This window comes from Bufo bufo, chromosome 2, assembly GCF_905171765.1.
Source record: "Bufo bufo chromosome 2, aBufBuf1.1, whole genome shotgun sequence".
Taxonomy (NCBI): Eukaryota; Metazoa; Chordata; class Amphibia; order Anura; family Bufonidae; genus Bufo; species Bufo bufo.
Window position 1 is genome coordinate 16,119,459 of NC_053390.1, and position 19,531 is coordinate 16,138,989.

Consider the following 19,531-nt stretch of genomic DNA (forward strand, 5'->3'; position numbering starts at 1 on the left):
CTCCAGCTTTTCTTTACTACTTGAGAGAATGGGAAAGGGACCTAGGAGTGAAATTCTCAGATACAGACACCCAATCTATTTTAACAGCAGCCAAACTTGCATCGCGCTGCACCACCATACAGGAGAATACTTATAAAGTTATATCCAGATGGTATTTGACACCTGCTAAGCTAAAAATGATGTCTTCAGAAGAATTATGTTGGAGATGCACTACCAAGAAAGGCACCTTTCTCCATATATGGTGGTCCTGCTCGAAGTTAGAGATCTTCTGGAAACAGATCTTTGACTGCATAAATAGCATTTTCAAGCAGGGTAACACCAAATGACCACTTTGTCCCAAAATTGCGCTACTCAATTTAATACCCGATATGCTTACAAAGCCAAAAAAAAGTTTGTTGGTAGCAGCAGCAAGACTTATGATTGCTTCCCATTGGAAATCTTAGGCAGTTCCTTCTATTGCTCTATGGCTGGATAAGGTTGAATCCATTTCTAGATTAGAAGAACTTTCACACTGGGAACAAAGATCACATCATAAATATACTAATATATGGAAGCTGTGGACAGATTGGAGAACCAATGGATAGACTTTGGTGGTCTTCACTCCTTCCCTCGTTTGCGTTGGCTGCGCCCACATTCACTTTCTTAACAGCCTGTAGTGGTTAGCCCCCACAATGATGTACTAGAGAGAGGCTGACCAGCGGTAAATAGATACGACCTACAGACTTTCAGATTTCTCTCCCACCTTCATTAGGGAAGCTTCACATACTCGAGCTGCTTACAAGACCCCCCCCCTCAACCTTCCCCTCAAACTCTCCCTTGTCACCCCCCCGTCTTTGTTGTCTGTTTGTATGCCCAAGTTACTTCTTAGCTAATTTGCGAAACTACAGTCAAAAGAATGGTCAGAGAACACCCCAGTTTTCTTTGATTGGAGGGACAGCTACAAGTCCTCGTTCCGCACACTGACCTCCGACTAAAAGTAACTGTTTCAGATATACCAACTGTATTAGAAACCTTTGATTATTTGCAGATGTACCAATATGCGTTTAACATTGTTTGTTCATCTTTGGAAATTATTAAAAAGATTAAAAAAAGAAAAAAAAAAAAGAGTAACCATGGGCGTGGGAAGAGCAACCATCTCAGCAAGTTTAGAGCAACCATCTCAGCAAGGTTTAATGAAAGAAATGACTGGGACATAACCATACCAGGGTACTCTTTATACAGAAGAGACAGAGAAGGCAAGAAAGGAGGAGGAGTGGCCCTGTATGTGAAAGATAGCATTAAATCTAACCTAATACAAGTTGGTGAGGCCAACATAGAGTCAGTTTGGGTTACGTTGCAGTTTGCTAACCATGCAGTAACTCGTGTAGGTGTGATATATAGACCACCTGGTCAAGTTAAAGAACTAGATGATCTACTAGTTGAAGAAATAGCTAAAATGACAATGAAAGGAGAAGTTATCATTATGGGAGATTTCAATCTTCCAGATATAAACTGGAAAACCAAAATAGCAAGTTCTACCAGGAGTACAGATATTCTAAATTCCCTACTGGGGTTATCTCTACAACAAGTGGTTGAGGAGCCAACCCGGAGGGAGGCCATTTTGGATTTGGTATTCACAAACGGGGATTCGGTATATGATGTCATTGTAGGCGAAACCTTGGGATCTAGTGATCACCAGTCAGTGTGGTTTAATATAAGAACTGTGAAAGAGTCCCACCACACAAAAACAAAAGTTTTAGATTTTAGAAAAACAGACTTTTCAAAAATGAAATTAGTCATAAATGAGTCCTTATCAGACTGGAACGGATTACATGGAGTCCAGGAGAAATGGGACTACTTAAAAGGTGCATTATTGAAGGCAACAGAAAATTGCATTAGACTTGTCAGTAAAAGCAAAAAAAGGAAGAGACCACTGTGGTACTCAGCAGAAGTGGCCCAAATCATTAAAAATAAAAAGCTAGCATTTTGTAATTATAAAAAAACCCAGAGCAATGAAGATAAGGAAATCTACAAGATTAGGCAGAGAGAGGCCAACCAAGTTATAAGAACTTCTAAAGCGCAGGCAGAAGAAAAACTAGCTCAGTCTATGAAAAAAGGGGATAAGACATTCTTCAGATATATAAATGAAAAAAGGAAATTAAAACAAGGAATAACTAAATTAAAAACAAAGGACGGAAGGTATGTAGAAGAGAATAAAGGGCTAGCCGACTGCCTTAATGAATACTTCTGTTCAGTTTTTACAAAAGAAAAAGGAGAAGGACCTCCACTAGAAAGAATGACTAATAAATCGTTTGATGCATGTATCTTTACAGAGGAAGATGTTCTAAGTTTGCTGTCTAAGGTGAAGACAAATAAGTCACAGGGGCCTGATGAGATACACCCAAAATTATTAAAAGAGCTTAGTGGTGAGCTGGCAAAACCGTTAACAGATTTATTTAACCAATCATTAGTAACAGGAGTCGTCCCGGAAGATTGGAAATTGGCAAATGTCGTGCCCATTCACAAGAAAGGTAGTAGGGAGGAATCGAGCAACTATAGACCAGTGAGTCTGACATCAATAGTAGGCAAATTAATGGAAACCCTATTAAAGGATAGGATTGTGGAACATCTAAAATCCCATGGATTGCAAGATGAAAAACAACATGGGTTTACTTCAGGGAGATCATGTCAAACAAATCTTATAGATTTTTTTGACTGGGTGAATAAAATAATAGACGGTGGAGGTGCAGTAGACATCGCATATCTAGATTTTAGTAAGGCTTTTGACACTGTCCCACATAGAAGACTTATCAATAAACTGCAGTCATTGAGCATGGACTCCCATATTGTTGAGTGGATTAGGCAGTGGCTGAGTGACAGACAACAGAGGGTTGTAGTCAATGGAGAACATTCAAAACAAGGTCATGTTACCAGTGGGGTTCCACAGGGATCTGTACTGGGACCGATTTTGTTTAATATCTTCATAAGTGATATTGCAAAAGGCCTCGCTGGTAAGGTTTGTCTTTTTGCTGATGACACAAAGATATGTAACAGGGTTGATGTTCCTGGAGGGAAACGCCAAATGGAAAAGGATTTAGGAAAACTAGAAGAATGGTCAGAACTCTGGAAACTGAAATTTAATGTGGATAAGTGCAAGATAATGCACCTGGGGCGTAAAAACCCAAGGGCAGAATATAGAATATTTGACACAGTCCTGACCTCAGTATCTGAGGAAAGGGATTTAGGAGTAATTATTTCAGAAGACTTAAAGGTGGGAAGACAATGTAATAGAGCAGCACGAAATGCCAGCAGAATGCTTGGATGTATAGGGAGAGGTATAAGCAGTAGAAAGAGTGAAGTGCTTATGCCGCTGTACAGAACACTGGTGAGACCTCACTTGGAGTATTGTGCGCAGTACTGGAGGCCATATCTCCAGAAGGATATAGATACTCTAGAGAGAGTTCAGAGAAGAGCTACTAAACTAGTACATGAATTGCAGGATAAAACTTACCAGGAAAGGTTAAAGGACCTTAATATGTATAGCTTGGAAGAAAGAAGAGACAGAGGGGATATGATAGAAACTTTTAAATACATAAAGGGAATCAACTCGGTAAAGGAAGAGAGCATATTTAAAAGAAGAAAAACTACCACAAGAGGACACAGTTTTAAATTAGAGGGGCAAAGGTTTAAAAGTAATATAAGGAAGTATTACTTTACTGAGAGAGTAGAGGATGCATGGAATAGCCTTCCTGCAGAAGTCGTAGCTGCAAATACAGTGAAGGGGTTTAAGCATGCATGGGATAGGCATAAGGCCATCCTTCATATAAGATAGGGCCGGGGGCTATCCATAGTATTCAGTATATTGGGCAGACTAGATGGGCCAAATGGTTCTTATCTGCCGACACATTCTATGTTTCTATGTTTCTATGTTTCTATGTTAAGTTTAGGGCCAACGTGTGATGTGCAGACAACTGGGTCAGATCATCTCCACAGTGGCCGGTCTTATGGGGTGTTGTGGGTATGTAGCGGTTATTACCTAACAAAAGTGGCCCAAGGAAGGACAACTGGTTATCTGGAGACAGGGCCATGTGTCCAAGGCTGACTGATGTGTGGGGGGTGAAGACTATCTGGTCCAATAAATGGCAATTGTACTACCGGAGCCAAGACCGTAAACACAGAACCCCCGAGGGGAGTGGAGAAAGGGAGCTAAAACGTAACCTTTACTTCTAATCGCTAAAACATGATAAAAGCACCAAAGTAAATAAACAATCTGCATAAACACAAAACCCCCCAGTGAAGGAAAATTATTTAAGAAATGAATCGGAACGTCCTTGCCAGTTCAGACGTACCCCGTACACGACAGACCAGGCAATAGTTCAAGCTCAGAAAGTCTTGTCAGATACTGTGATGATGTAGCCGGGTTTCTTTATGCATAGACAAAGCAGGGAACAAATATCCCTATTCAACCCTGGGTATGGGGGAAGGGGTTGCTAGTGTGACCCTGCCTGTCTATACAGAGCACCCGCCCCGAAACTGGCGACCCCGTTCCGGATACCGAACCCTAGGATCGGGCGGTATCCCTGGATCGGGGATTCTGTGTTTACTATCTGGTCCGATCCCACAGAATAGCTACTGTACAGAAAAGAGCTGACAACATCACTGCTGGTGATGATAGAAAGGTGTTAGGAGACACAGGACATCACTTGTAGTGTAGCCGCAGAAGGGTCACAGTATCCACGATGGCCCCTGTCCACCAAAAGTGTGCGCCTGAGCATCAAAAATGGAGTAACTGAAGAACACAGCCTGGTCTAATGAATCAGGTTACATCATGTGGACAGCCAGGAGATTTTGCGTCACTTACCTGGGGAAGAGATGGCACCTGTCATGCCCCACTCTGACGATGTGCGGAGGTCGGCCAGGATTGCAGCACGAGTTTAGTGTTTGTTTTGGAGTCGTGCTGGATCCGCCCCTCATCAGGTGCACTGGGTGGAGTCATTAGTTTAAATAGCAACTCAGCTCAGTGCCCTGAGCGGATTATACTGTTCATTATTGTCTGGGAAGTTTGGAAGGAAGGTTGGCTGTTTGTTCCTGCTCTCAGCAGATAAGTGTCTTTTCTTGTTTGGTTGTTTATGTCATCTTACCCATCCAGGTTCTGTGCGAGCAGGCTGCTCCTTTCTCCCCACTTCACCATCTCAGGGAGTTCAGGGTTCTGTTAGTATAGGCTGGTGGACACAGCAAATCTACCATCAAGGTTTGTCTGTGGGCTGAGCATTGCAGGGAAAGAGGTCAGGGATAAATTAGGAGGTGACCCTTCCCCTGCCTCTCGTCCAGAGCCTGGTTGGTGTGTTATCTGTTTAACTGTGCACGTCCGCCGTGACAGCACCAGGTTCACTATGGGAAGAAGACAAACCTATGTGACATGTACCACCAAGTACCACCATTCATGGATGCCTCCTAATGGCAGTGCCCTCTTTCAGCAGGATAATGTCTGGCCACACTGCAAAAACTGTAGGACTGAGGAACATGACATAGAGATCAGGATGTAGACTTGTCTCCAGATTCCCAGATCTCAGTCCGTTTGTCATCTGTGGGATGTGCTGGAAAACACGTCCCATCCATGGAGGCCTCACCGAGCAACTTACAGAACTTGCCTTAGAAGCTGATCTCCCCTTGTCTGTAGACATAGGCTATGGTCACTGAATGAACGTGAGGAGAATCGCTCTAAACTCTCTCCCATGGTGAGAATCCTCCTCCTGAGCCGTATTCTACCTCCCCTGAAGTGGGAAAGATGCAGGTAGCTCCCATCCTGATGGACTTGTATCTGAGGCAGTTACTATGGGATCCCTTTTACCCATCGCTCTCCGTCATCTGCTCAGCTTGAATCTGTCCACCTTCTGTTCTGTCTATTACACCTTTTGTTATGTCCTGTACGCCATAATGTTTCTTCACTGTGAGGGGCGCTGATGGCGCTTGTGCAGGGGAAGGAGTCACAACATTTGGAACGTGACAGCACATAACGGACCTACACTATTCGTGTGAGGAGTTTATAAAAGGGTCTGTTTTGGCTCCATTGGGTGTGGAGTGTCATAGACAGAGTGGGGGGATGTATTAAGATTGACGCTTCTTACACCAGTCTAAATAGTGAACCCCGCTGGTGTACGATACGCCCGAATTATTAACAGGTAATAAGTCTGGAGCATCTTCTGAGGTTCTGTCTGGCAGAAAATCTACAGCTGCTCGGGAGCTGGAGAGGATTTCTGGTCTACTGTGCACATGCTGTTAAAGGAGTCGGGCCGCAGAGACGTTAGTGCAGGAGAAACACAGGAGGCGCCACTGACTGACTGCAGGTCTGAGACAGGATGGACAGTAAGGACCATAAGGGCGTTACAAAACTGTGGCTAAATAGCAACACACAGTTCAGCTCTGTACGCCACCCGCACCGATATCCCTACCTACTGGCATGATCCACCCTGACTAACAGCCCACAACTCAGCAACGGTCCCTAACTTGACTAACTGCAGGAGCCTAAACCTAGTGGGGTAAAAGAGTAGTAAGACAGAAAGAGGTCAAAACCAGACAGTCAAAACAAGGACTGGATCAGAATCCAAAAGTAAGTTAAAATCAGTCCAAACCGGAGAGATACGTCACAGCACAAACAAGATACAAACACAGAGTCAAATACCAGATGTGGTCAGAGCCAGCAGATAACCTCAGAGGAAATATTCAGCAATCAGATGCAAGGTCAGGGACAATCTAAAAATCAGAATGCCAGGGATCTAGACAGTAGTACAACACACGCCAGTGAGGCTTAGGGGAGCAATCACAGGCACCTGTTGCCAGCAACCGACTGTTAAAATGGCCCACCTTTATGTCAGGCAACACATTCCCGTCTCTTCCCACTAAATTCCCTGATACACGGATTTCATGGTTAGAGTATGAACAACTAAAATCCTTTGTTTTGTCTTGGGGAGCGCAGTGTTCCTTCGGGACCACACTAACCGAGATTGAAAAGCTGTTCACTACATCCTCTCCAGCGACTCGCAGTTGTATCAGATTCTATTGACTGGTTCATGCAAAGACAATCCAAATTTTATCGCTGATGGGAATTGGAATTAGGAATTACCATAGAAAGAGCGGATCTACAAAAAGCATTTCTATTTTCCTATAAGCTTTCTATGGCTTGTGCCGCGCAAGAAAAAAACTATAGGATCTTATCCCGTTGATACCCAGTGAGACGACATAGAATCTTTCCCTCGGTATCAGATTTATGCTGGCGCTGCAACAAGGAAAGAGGTTCAATGCTTCACGTTTGGTGGGGGTGCGACTTAATCAAGCCCTTTTGGGACTCTAGATTTAAAGCTTTCAACAAAATCTCACGAAGAACAGTTGATAATTCCCCGCAAATAGCGCTCCGCTCCATCCTTCCGGGCTCTATTTTATCCCAAAAAGGGAACCTGCGGAGATTCTTTATTACGGCCACTAGAGCAGTAATTCCTAGACACCATGTGCCCACCATGAGAGAGTTGTTCCAGGAAATGCAGCAGATAGCTAGGAAGGAGGAAATTGCTGCGGAAGCCTCAGACCTGTCCTCCAAATCCCACAAGACTTCATGGTTGGATAGATGCGCAGGTATCCCCCGACTTCCTTTCTTTATTGGAGGTCTAATCTGATCTCAGTTGAGCCGAGATATCAAAATATAATATATGATACCCAATTAAGACTTACTTCTTCCCCCCTCCTTCTCCCTCTTCCCTCCCTCGCTGCGCTTCCCCCCCCCCCCTTATCATCCCTCTTTCCTATTTCTTCTCTTTCTTTCCACTCACTACTTTGTTCCTTTCTTCTTCGTTTTCAATATTAATGGTTTGAAGGCAAATTGGTTCACTGGGTTACATTGAGATTTGATAAAGCATGTTGTTTTATGCTATTTACTGTGGTACAATGTTACCTTAATTCTCACTGATAGAGCAGTTCTTATACACTTGCTAAAAATGTGTTTAATTGCCTTATTGTACTTTGTCTTTCTGAAAAAGTTCAATACTGACAACAACCTTAGATTCTGACCCACTGCAGGAAGATGAAGTCCACAGCTCCAGGGTGGAAGACCCAGCACATTACAGGAAGGCACCTTTGGAAGAGACAGACGATGGATCCTCCTATCCTCCTTCCCTAGTAACTGGTCCTCCATTACATGTCACTGCACACACGTGTATACACTGCACATGACGGCTCTTACCTTGTGATATAAGAGGCTGGTGCTCCTCCATTACATGTCACTGCACACACGTGTATACACTGCACATGACGGGTCTCACCTTGTGATATAAGAGGCTGGTGCTCCTCCATTACATGTCACTGCACACACGTGTATACACTGCACATGACGGCCCTTACCCTGTGATATAAGAGGCTGGTGCTCCTCCATTACAGGTCACTGCACACACGTGTATACACTGCACATGACGGCTCTCACCTTGTGATATAAGAGGCTGGTGCTCTTCCATTACATGTCACTGCACACACGTGTACACACTGCACATGACGGCTCTTACCTTGTGATATAAGAGGCTGGTGCTCCGCCATTACATGTCACTGCACACAAGTGTACACACTGCACATGACGGCTCTTACCTTGTGATATAAGAGGCTGGTGCTCCTCCATTACATGTCACTGCACACACGTGTATACACTGCACATGACGGGTCTTACCTTGTGATATAAGAGGCTGGTGATCCTCCATTACATGTCACTGCACACACGTGTATACACTGCACATGACGGCTCTTACCTTGTGATATAAGAGGCTGGTGCTCCTCCATTACAGGTCACTGCACACACGTGTATACACTGCACATGACGGCTCTTACCTTGTGATATAAGAGGCTGGTGCTCCTCCATTACATGTCACTGCACACACGTGTATACACTGCACATGACGGCTCTTACCTTGTGATATAAGAGGCTGGTGCTCCTCCATTACATGTCACTGCACACACGTGTATACACTGCACATAACAGCTCTTACCTTGTGATATAAGAGGCTGGTGCTCCTCCATCATGGCCTCCTTGTACAGATCCTTGTGTCCTTCTATATACTCCCACTCCTCCATGGAGAAATAGACAGTGACATCCTGACACCTTACAGGAACCTGACAACACAATGACACCGTCATCACCCAGACCCCTCCAGTGCTGTTACTGGAGAATTTCCCAGCATTCCCAGCAGTGTCACCTCTCCAGTCAGCAGCTCCATCATCTTGTTGGTGAGTTCTAGGATCTTCTGCTCATGTATCAGGGGGTGAGGGGGAGGCTCTGTGATGGGGGGAGGGGTCCTGCTCCGCCCTCCTGACTCCTGGAGATGGATGATGGGAGTCACACAGTCCCCCGATGTCTTCTTCACTATTGTGTACTCCTGTGGATGGAGAGAGACACTTAGGGAATAAACCCTTCAGGGGCCATGTGCTATCCTCCGGCCCTCTCCTCCTAGTACAACGTGCCTACTTACCTTCTCATGGCTCCTACAATATGACTATTGGTCACTGGTCACATGACACATCACTCACCATATTGGGGCCTGATCTTCAGGTTCTCCATCACTTGGAAGGTCTGGAGGCTGTTCTCCAGGACCCTGGACTCTTCCTATCACTTCCTATGATGGATTCTCCTTCCCGATTTCTGACTTGTTACAGAATACAATAAAGAGGAGAGAAATCTAGAAAAGTTTACCTCTCCGCTCAGCAGGGAGATGATTTCCAAGGTGAGGTCTAATATTCTTCTGCTGATCTCCTTCCTGTCCATCCTTGGTGGTCATTCAGGAGAAGAGGAGAGAACTGGAGGAGCTGGAGGCTTCTAGTACTGCAGGCGCCTTTATGAGAAGAGGAGAGAACTGTAGGAGCTGGAGGTTTCCGGTATTCTAGGACCTGTGGTGATGTCACTGTCATCTGATCCATTTTGCTGAGCCCCGCCCCCTACTGTGATCACGTGATAGTGATGTCATCACAGGACCTTCACCTTCTAATCCCTCCACTATTGAGCCCCGCCCCCTGCACTGATCACATGATGCTGACATCATTCCCACGTCTTTCTACACCTAATATCTTCTTCACTGCTCAGCCCCGCCCCCTGCACTGATCACATGATGGTGACGTCACACCAGGTCCTTCACCTCTGGCAGTGCAGCAGATACTGGGCAGGTCCTGGTCTCTTCTCTAGTAATTCTGGAAGGTTGTGACTGAATCCTATACTCCGTAAGGACCTTCTCCTCACCAGTGATAGGAGATGGCCGACTCTACAGGAGTAGGGATGAGCGAACCCGAACTGTATAGTTCGGGTTCGTACCGAATTTTGGGGTGTCCGTGACACGGACCCGAACCAGAACATTTTCGTAAAAGTCTGGGTTCGAGTTCGGTGTTCAAGTCTAATTCTGTGATTAAAGGTATATCTGTCACACAGCGCGTAAAAAATAGGCCTGACATTTATATTCAACCAAATCTGTCATTACTTGTGTGCCTGTATTAGTGTAATACGGTACCTAAATAGATAGCCAGACAATGTTAGGTGTCTGTAAAAAAAGGCCTGAATTTTAATTCAATACATTGGCCCGAATAATATTTTTCTTATTGTGGTGAAACGGTAACAATGAGGAAAACAACTAGTAAGGGACGCCGACGTGGACATGGTCGTGGTGGTGTTAGTGGACCCTCTGGTGCTGGGAGAGGACGTGGCCGTTCTGCCACAGCCACACGTCCTAGTGTACCAACTACCTCAGGTCCCAGTAGCCGCCAGAATTTACAGCCATATTTGGTGGGGCCCAATGCCATTCTAAGGATGGTAAGGCCTGAGCAGGTACAGGCATTAGTCAATTGGGTGGCCGACAGTGCATCCAGCACGTTCACATTATCTCCCACCCAGTCTTCTGCAGAAAGCGCAGAGATGGCGCATGAAAACCAAGCCCATCAGTCTGTCACATCACCCCCATGCATATCAAGGAAACTGTCTGAGCCTCAAGTTATGCAGCAGTCTCTTATGCTGTTTGAAGACTCTGCTGCCAGGGTTTCCCAAGGGCATCCACCTAGCCTTTCCCCAGGGGTGGAAGAGATAGAATGCACTAACGCACAACCACTTATGTTTCCTGATGATGAGGACATGGGAATACCACCTCAGCACGTTTTTGATGATGACGAAACACAGGTGCCAACTGCTGCGTCTTTCTGCAGTGTGCAGACTGAACAGGAGGTCAGGGATCAAGACTGTGTGGAAGACGATGCGGGGGACGATGAGGTCCTAGACCCCACATGGAATGAAGGTCGTGCCACTGACTTTCACAGTTCGGAGGAAGAGGCAGTGGTGAGACCGAGCCAACAGCGTAGCAAAAGAGGGAGCAGTGGGCAAAATCAGAACACCCGCCGCCAAGAGACTCCGCCTGCTACTGACTGCCGCCATCTGGGACCGAGCACCCCAAAGGCAGCTTCAAGGAGTTCCCTGGCATGGCACTTCTTCAAACAATGTGCTGACGACAAGACCCGAGTGGTTTGCACGCTGTGCCATCAGAGCCTGAAGCGAGGCATTAACGTTCTGAACCTTAGCACAACCTGCATGACCAGGCACCTGCATGCAAAGCATGAACTGCAGTGGAGTAAACACCTTAAAAACAAGGAAGTCACTCAGGCTCCCCCTGCTACCTCTTCTGCTGCTGCCGCCTCGGCCTCTTCTGCTGCTGCCGCCGCCTCGGCCTCTTCCTCCGCCTCTGGAGGAACGTTGGCACCTGCCGCCCAGCAAACATGGGATGTACCACCAACACCACCACCTGCGTCACCAAGCATCTCAACCATGTCACACGGCAGCGTTCAGCTCTCCATCTCACAAACATTTGAGAGAAAGCGTAAATTCCCACCTTACCACCCTCGATCCCTGGCACTTTCTAAACTACTGGCCTATGAAATGCTGTCATTTAGGCTGGTGGACACACACAGCTTCAAACAGCTCATGTCGCTTGCTGTCCCTCAGTATGTTGTTCCCAGCTGGCACTACTTCTCCAAGAGAGCCGTGCCTTCCCTGCACAACCAAGTGTCCGATAAAATCAAGTGTGCACTGCGCAACGCCATCTGTGGCAAGGTCCACCTAACCACAGATACGTGGACCAGTAAGCACGGCCAGGGACGCTATATCTCCCTAACTGCACACTAGGTAAATGTAGTGGCGGCTGGGCCCCAGGCGGAGAGCTGTTTGGCGCACGTCCTTCCGCCGCCAAGGATCGCAGGGCAACATTCTTTGCCTCCTGTCTCCTCCTCCTCCTACTCAGCTTCCTCCTCCGGGGCCTAAATGTGTGACAGTGGCCTGTTCCAGTGGTGGGTGACGTGAAGCCTGATTCTCTGCTATGACATGAAGACTGATTCTGTGCTGACATAAGGCCAGATTCTCTGTTACGGGCCTGGGCCTAAATATGTGACAGTGGCCTGTTCCAGTGGTGGGTGACGTGAAGCCTGATTCTCTGCTATGACATGAAGACTGATTCTGTGCTGACATAAGGCCAGATTCTCTGTTACGGGACCTCTCTCCTCTGTCTGGGTGCCGGGGCCTAAATATGTGACAGTGGCCTGTTCCAGTGGTGGGTGACGTGAAGCCTGATTCTCTGCTATGACATGAAGACTGATTCTGTGCTGACATAAGGCCTGATTCTCTGTTACGGGACCTCTCTCCTCTGTCTGGGTGCCGGGGCCTAAATGTGTGACAGTGGCCTGTTCCAGTGGTGGGTGACGTGAAGCCTGATTCTCTGCTATTACATGAAGACTGATTCTGCGCTGACATAAGGCCTGATTCTCTGTTACGGGACCTCTCTCCTCTGTCTGGGTGCCGGGGCCTAAATGTGTGACAGTGGCCTGTTCCAGTGGTGGGTGACATGAAGCCTGATTCTCTGCTATGACATGAAGACTGATTCTGTGCTGACATAAGGCCAGATTCTCTGTTACGGGACCTCTCTCCTCTGTCTGGGTGCCGGGGCCTTAATATGTGACAGTGGCCTGTTCCAGTGGTGGGTGACGTGAAGCCTGATTCTCTGCTATGACATGAAGACTGATTCTGTGCTGACATAAGGCCAGATTCTCTGTTACGGGACCTCTCTCCTCTGTCTGGGTGCCGGGGCCTAAATGTGTGACAGTGGCCTGTTCCAGTGGTGGGTGACGTGAAGCCTGATTCTCTGCTATGACATGAAGACTGATTCTGTGCTGACATAAGGCCAGATTCTCTGTTACGGGACCTCTCTCCTCTGTCTGGGTGCCGGGGCCTAAATATGTGACAGTGGCCTGTTCCAGTGGTGGGTGACGTGAAGCCTGATTCTCTGCTATGACATGAAGACTGATTCTGCGCTGACATAAGGCCTGATTCTCTGTTACGGGACCTCTCTCCTCTGTCTGGGTGCCGGGGCCTAAATGTGTGACAGTGGCCTGTTCCAGTGGTGGGTGACGTGAAGCCTGATTCTCTGCTATGACATGAAGACTGATTCTGCGCTGACATAAGGCCTGATTCTCTGTTACGGGACCTCTCTCCTCTGTCTGGGTGCCGGGGCCTAAATGTGTGACAGTGGCCTGTTCCAGTGGTGGGTGACGTGAAGCCTGATTCTCTGCTATGACATGAAGACTGATTCTGCGCTGACATAAGGCCAGATTCTCTGTTACGGGACCTCTCTCCTCTGTCTGGGTGCCGGGGCCTAAATGTGTGACAGTGGCCTGTTCCAGTGGTGGGTGACGTGAAGCCTGATTCTCTGCTATGACATGAAGACTGATTCTGTGCTGACATAAGGCCAGATTCTCTGTTACGGGACCTCTCTCCTCTGCCTGGGTGCCTGGGCCTAAATATGTGACAGTGGCCTGTTCCAGTGGTGGGTGACGTGAAGCCTGATTCTCTGCTATGACATGAAGACTGATTCTGTGCTGACATAAGGCCAGATTCTCTGTTACAGGACCTCTCTCCTCTGTCTGGGTGCCGGGGCCTAATTATGTGACAGTGGCCTGTTCCAGTGGTGGGTGTCGTGAAGCCTGATTCTCTGCTATGACATGAAGACTGATTCTGTGCTGACATAAGGCCAGATTCTCTGTTACGGGACCTCTCTCCTCTGTCTGGGTGCCGGGGCCTAAATGTGTGACAGTGGCCTGTTCCAGTGGTGGGTGACGTGAAGCCTGATTCTCTGCTATGACATGAAGACTGATTCTGTGCTGACATGAAGCCAGATTCTCTGCTATGGCATGAAGAGACTGATTCTCTGCTGACATGAAGCCAGATTCTTTGCTATGGCATGAAGAGACTGATTCTCTGCTGACGTGAAGCCAGATTCTCTGCTATGGGACCTCTGTCCAATTGATATTGGTTAATTTTTATTTTTTTAATTTTTATTTTAATTCATTTCCCTATTCACATTTGTTTGCAGGGGATTTACCTACATGTTGCTGCCTTTTTCAGACCTCTAGCTCTTTCCTGGGCTGTTTTACAGCCTTTTTAGTGCCCAAAAGTTCGGGTCCCCATTGACTTCAATGGGGTTCGGGACGAAGTTCGGGTCGGGTTCGGATCCCGAACCCGAACATTTCCGGGAAGTTCGGCCGAACTTCTCGAACCCGAACATCCAGGTGTTCGCTCAACTCTATACAGGAACTGTCTATGTCCCATCATCTGTAGGGACCTCTTCTTCTGCCTCGTTGATCTGGTTACTGAACTGTGTTAGGATTTAGTTGCTTCTCAATGACTCGGCTAAATCCCCTTGTCTTTTGGGACCTGCTAATTAAACATAGTAACATAGTACATAAGGTCGAAAAAAGACATTTGTCCATCCAGTTTGGCCTGTTATCCTGCAAGTTGATCCAGAGGAAGGCAAAAAAAAACCTGTAAGGTAGAAGCCAATTATCCCCACTTAAGGGGGGAAAAATTCCTTCCCGACTCCAATCAGGCAATCAGAATAACTCCCTAGATCAACGACCCCTCTCTAGTAGCTATAGCCTGTAATATTATTACACTCCAGAAATACATCCAGGCCCCTTTTGAATTCCTTTATTGTACTCCCCATCACCACCTCCCCAGGCAGAGAGTTCCATAGTCTCACTGCTCTGACCGTAAAGAATCCTCTTCTATGTTTGTGTACAAACCTTCTTTCCTCCAGATGCAGAGGATGTCCCCTCGTCACAGTAACAGTCCTGGGGATAAATAGATGATGGGAGAGATCTCTGTACTGACCCCTGATATATTTATACATAGTAATTAGATCTCCCCTCAGTCGTCTTTTTTCTAAAGTGAATAACCCTAATTTTGATAATCTTTCAGGGTACTGTAGTTGCCCCATTCCAGTTATTACTTAAGTTGCCCTTCTCTGGACCCTCTCCAGCTCTGCTATGTCTGCCTTGTTCACTGGAGCCCAGAACTGTACACAGTACTCCATGTGTGGTCTGACTAGCGATTTGTAAAGTGGTAGGACTATGTTCTTATCACGGGCATCTATGCCCCTTCTGATGCAACCCATTATCTTATTAGCCTTGGCAGCAGCTGCCTGACACTGGTTTTTACTGCTTAGTTTGCTGTTTATTAAAATTCCTAGATCCTTTTCCATGTCAGTGTTACCGAGTGTTTTATCATTTAGTATGTACGGGTGACTTGCATTATTCCTTCCCATGTGCATAACTTTACATTTGTCAGTGTTAAACCTCATCTGCCACTTATCTGCCCAAGCCTCCAATCTATCCAGATCCCTCTGTAGTATACTGTCCTCTTCAGTGTAAATTACTTTACACAGTTTAGTGTGATCTGCGAAAATTGATACTTTACTATGCAAGCCTTCTACAAGATCATTAATAAATATATTGAAGAGAATAGGGCCCAATAAGGACCCCTGAGGTATTCCACTAGTGACAGTGACCCAATCTGAGTGTATACCGTTAATAACCACCCTCTGTTTTCTATCATTGAGCCAGTTACTTACCCACATACAAATGTTTTCTCCCAGTCCGAGCATTCTCATTTTATATACTAACCTTTTATGTGGTACAGTGTCAAATGCTTTGGAGAAGTCCAGATATACGACATCCATTGATTCGCCGCTGTCAAGTCTAGAACTTACCTCCTCATAGAAACTGATTAAATTAGTTTGGCATGACCGATCCCTCATGAAACCATGCTGATATGGCGTTATTTGCTTATTTCCGTTTAGATGCTCTAAGATAACATCTCTCAGAAAACCTTCAAACAGTTTACCCACAACAGATGTTAAACTTACCGGCCTATAGTTTCCAGGCTCTGTTTTTGGACCCTTTTTGAATATTGGCAACACATTTGCCATGCGCCAATCCTGTGGGACATTGCCTGTCAGTATAGAGTCCGCAAATATCAGAAATAAGGGTCTGGCTATGACATTACTTAATTCCCTTAGGATACAGGGGTGTATGCCATCTGGTCCTGGCGATTTGTCTATTTTAATCTTTTTAAGTCGCTGTTGTACTTCTTCCTGGGTCAGACAGGACACTTTTAATGGGGAATTTATTTTTACATTCTGCATGTCATCTGACAGTTTATTTTCCTCAGTTCTATACCCTGCCACAACTCCTGCGCGGTGTGGGGCCTGTCCCCCAAACACATCAGTTTTCAGAACGGCCTGCTGACATTTACCCCTGGCTGTGCTGAAGTTGGTGGTGAAGGTCTGTCGCTGACCGGATGAGGAGGTGGTAGAAGAGGAGGAGGAAGCCGAGTAGGAAGAGGAGACAACAGGAGGCAAAGAATGATGCCCTGCTATCCTTGGCGGCGGAAGGACGTGCGCCAAACAGCTCTCCGCCTGGGGTCCAGCCGTCACTACATTTACCCAGTGTGCAGTTAGGGAGATATAGCGTCCCTGGCCTTGCTTACTGCTCTACTTATCTGTGGTTAGGTGGACCTTGCCACAGATGGCGTTGCGCAGTGCACACTTGATTTTATCCGATACTTGGTTGTGCAGGGAGGGCACGGCTCTCCTGGAGAAGTAGTGGCGGCTGGGAACGACGTACTGTGGGACAGCAAGCGACATGAGCTGTTTGAAGCTGTCCGTCTCCACCAGCCTAAATGACAGCATTTCAAAGGCCAGTAGTTTAGAAATGCTGGCATTCAGGGCCAGGGATCGAGGGTGGCTAGGTGGGAATTTACGCTTTCTCTCAAAGGTTTGTGAGATGGAGAGCTGAACGCTTCCATGTGACATGGTGGAGATGCTTGGTGACGGAGGTGGTGGTGTTGGTGGCACATCCTCTGTTTGCTGGGCGGCAGGTGCCAACGATCGTCCAGAGGCGGAGGAAGAGGCCGAGGCAGCAGCAGAAGAGGGAGCAGGAGGGGCCTGAGCCCTTTCTTGGTTTTGAAGGTGCTTACTCCACTGCAGCCCGTGTCTCGCATGTAGATGCCTGGTCATGCAGGTTGTTCTAAGGTTCAGAATGTTAATGCCTCGCTTCAGGCTCTGATGGCACAGCGTGCAAACCACTTGGGTCTTGTCGTCAGCACATTGTGTGAAGAAGTGCCATGCCAGGGAACTCCTTGAAGCTGCCTTTGGGGTGCTCGGTCCCTGGTGACGGTGGCCAGTAGCAGGCGAACTGTTTTGGCGACGGCTGCTATGCTTTTGCACCCTGCTTTTGCTACGCTGTTGGCTCGGTCTCACCACTGCCTCTTCCTCCGAACTCTGAAAGTCAGTGGCATGACCTTCATTCCATGTGGGGTCTAGGACCTCATCGTCCCTTGCATCGTGTTCCACCCAGTCTTCCTCCCTGATCTCCTTTTCGGTCTGCACACTGCAGAAAGACGCAGCAGTTGGCACCTGTGTTTCGTCATCATCAGAGTCGTGCTGAGGTGGTATTCCCATGTCTTCATCAGGAAACATAAGTGGTTGTGCGTCAGTGCATTCTATGTCTTCCACCCCTGGGGAAGGGCTAGGTGTATGCCCTTGGGAAACCCTGTCAGCAGAGTCTTCAAACAGCATAAAAGACTGCTGCATGACTTGAGGCTCAGACAGGTTCCCCGATATGCACGGGGGTGATGTGACAGACTGATGGGCATGGGTTTCAGGCGCCACCTGTGCACTTTCTGCAGAAGACTGGGTGGGAGATAATGCGAACGTGCTGGATCTACTGTCGGCCACCCAATTGACTAGCGCCTGTACTTTCTCAGGCCATACCATCCTTAGAACGGCATTAGGCCCGACCAAATATCGCTGTAGATTCTGGCGGCTACTGGGACCTGAGGTAGTAGGTTCAGTAGGACGTGTAGCTGTGGCAGAACGGCCACGTCCTCTCCCTGCACCAGAGGCTCCACCAACACCACCACTACAACCATGACTGCGTCCCTTATTAGATGTTTGCCTCATAGTTAGCGTTCACAAAGCAAAGTAAAAAGTGGTTAAGTCTGTTAAAAATAATTAACCGCCAATAAAAACCCTGATGTAGGGTATTGCACTAATTTTTTATTTTAATCTCTATATGACAGCGGTATTTGTGGCCTAAATTTCACAGTCACTTATGCACGTCTAATCCCAGATGTGCAGTATATCAGAGGGTTTTTTCACCCCAGTAAGCACAAAGATGTATTTCTGGCCTAAATGTGACAGTCACTTATGCACGTCTAATCCCAGATGTGCACTATATGAAACAGATTTATTTTTTTCACCCGAGTAAGCACAAAGCCGTATTTCTGGCCTAAATATGACACTCACTTATGCTTGTCTAATCCCAGATGTGCAGTATATTACAGGGTTTTTCACCCCAGTAACCAAAAAGCCGTATTTCTGGCCTAAATGTGACAGTGACTTATGCACGTGTAATCCCAGATGTGCACTATATTTAACAGATGTATTTTTTTAACCCCAGTAAGCAAAAAGCAGTATTTCTGGACTTGCAGACATGCAGATATCCTGTGCTGGTGCACTATCATTGCATAAAATGGCTGCCGATTATGTATTGATATTGACTAACTGAAGGAAAAAAAGTTTGTTTTCAGCAGTAGTTGGCTCAGGGCAGGCTTAAAAAAATTGTGCACTGCACCCACAAAACACTTTTTCTGTAGATCGCTGAGTAAAGAAGCAGTTCTTCATAAGATTCCTCCCTGATCTCTCCCTCACAGCAGCTGCAACCTCTCCCTACACTAATCCGAGCAGAGTGACGGGCGGCGCTACGTGACTCCAGCTTAAATAGAGGCTGGGTCACATGCTGCAGTTGGCCAATCACAACCATGCCAATAGTAGGCATGGCTGTGATGGCCTTTTGGGGCAAGTAGTACGACGCTGGTTGATTGGCCGAACCCCGAACCCGAACTTTTACGTAAATGTTCGGGTCTGGGGCCCGAAAACCCTAAAGTTCGGTACGAACCCGAACTTTACAGTTCGGGTTCGCTGAACTCTAATTGCAATATATTTGGGCATATATTTTTCAATACATTGATTTCAAATATATATTTATGCATGCATTGTGAAATATGCTGTCAATATATAATAGAATATATATTACATGCATTTATAAATACATTTAGTAATATATTACTGTGGCCATAAATATACGGTATATGAAAATGTATTTT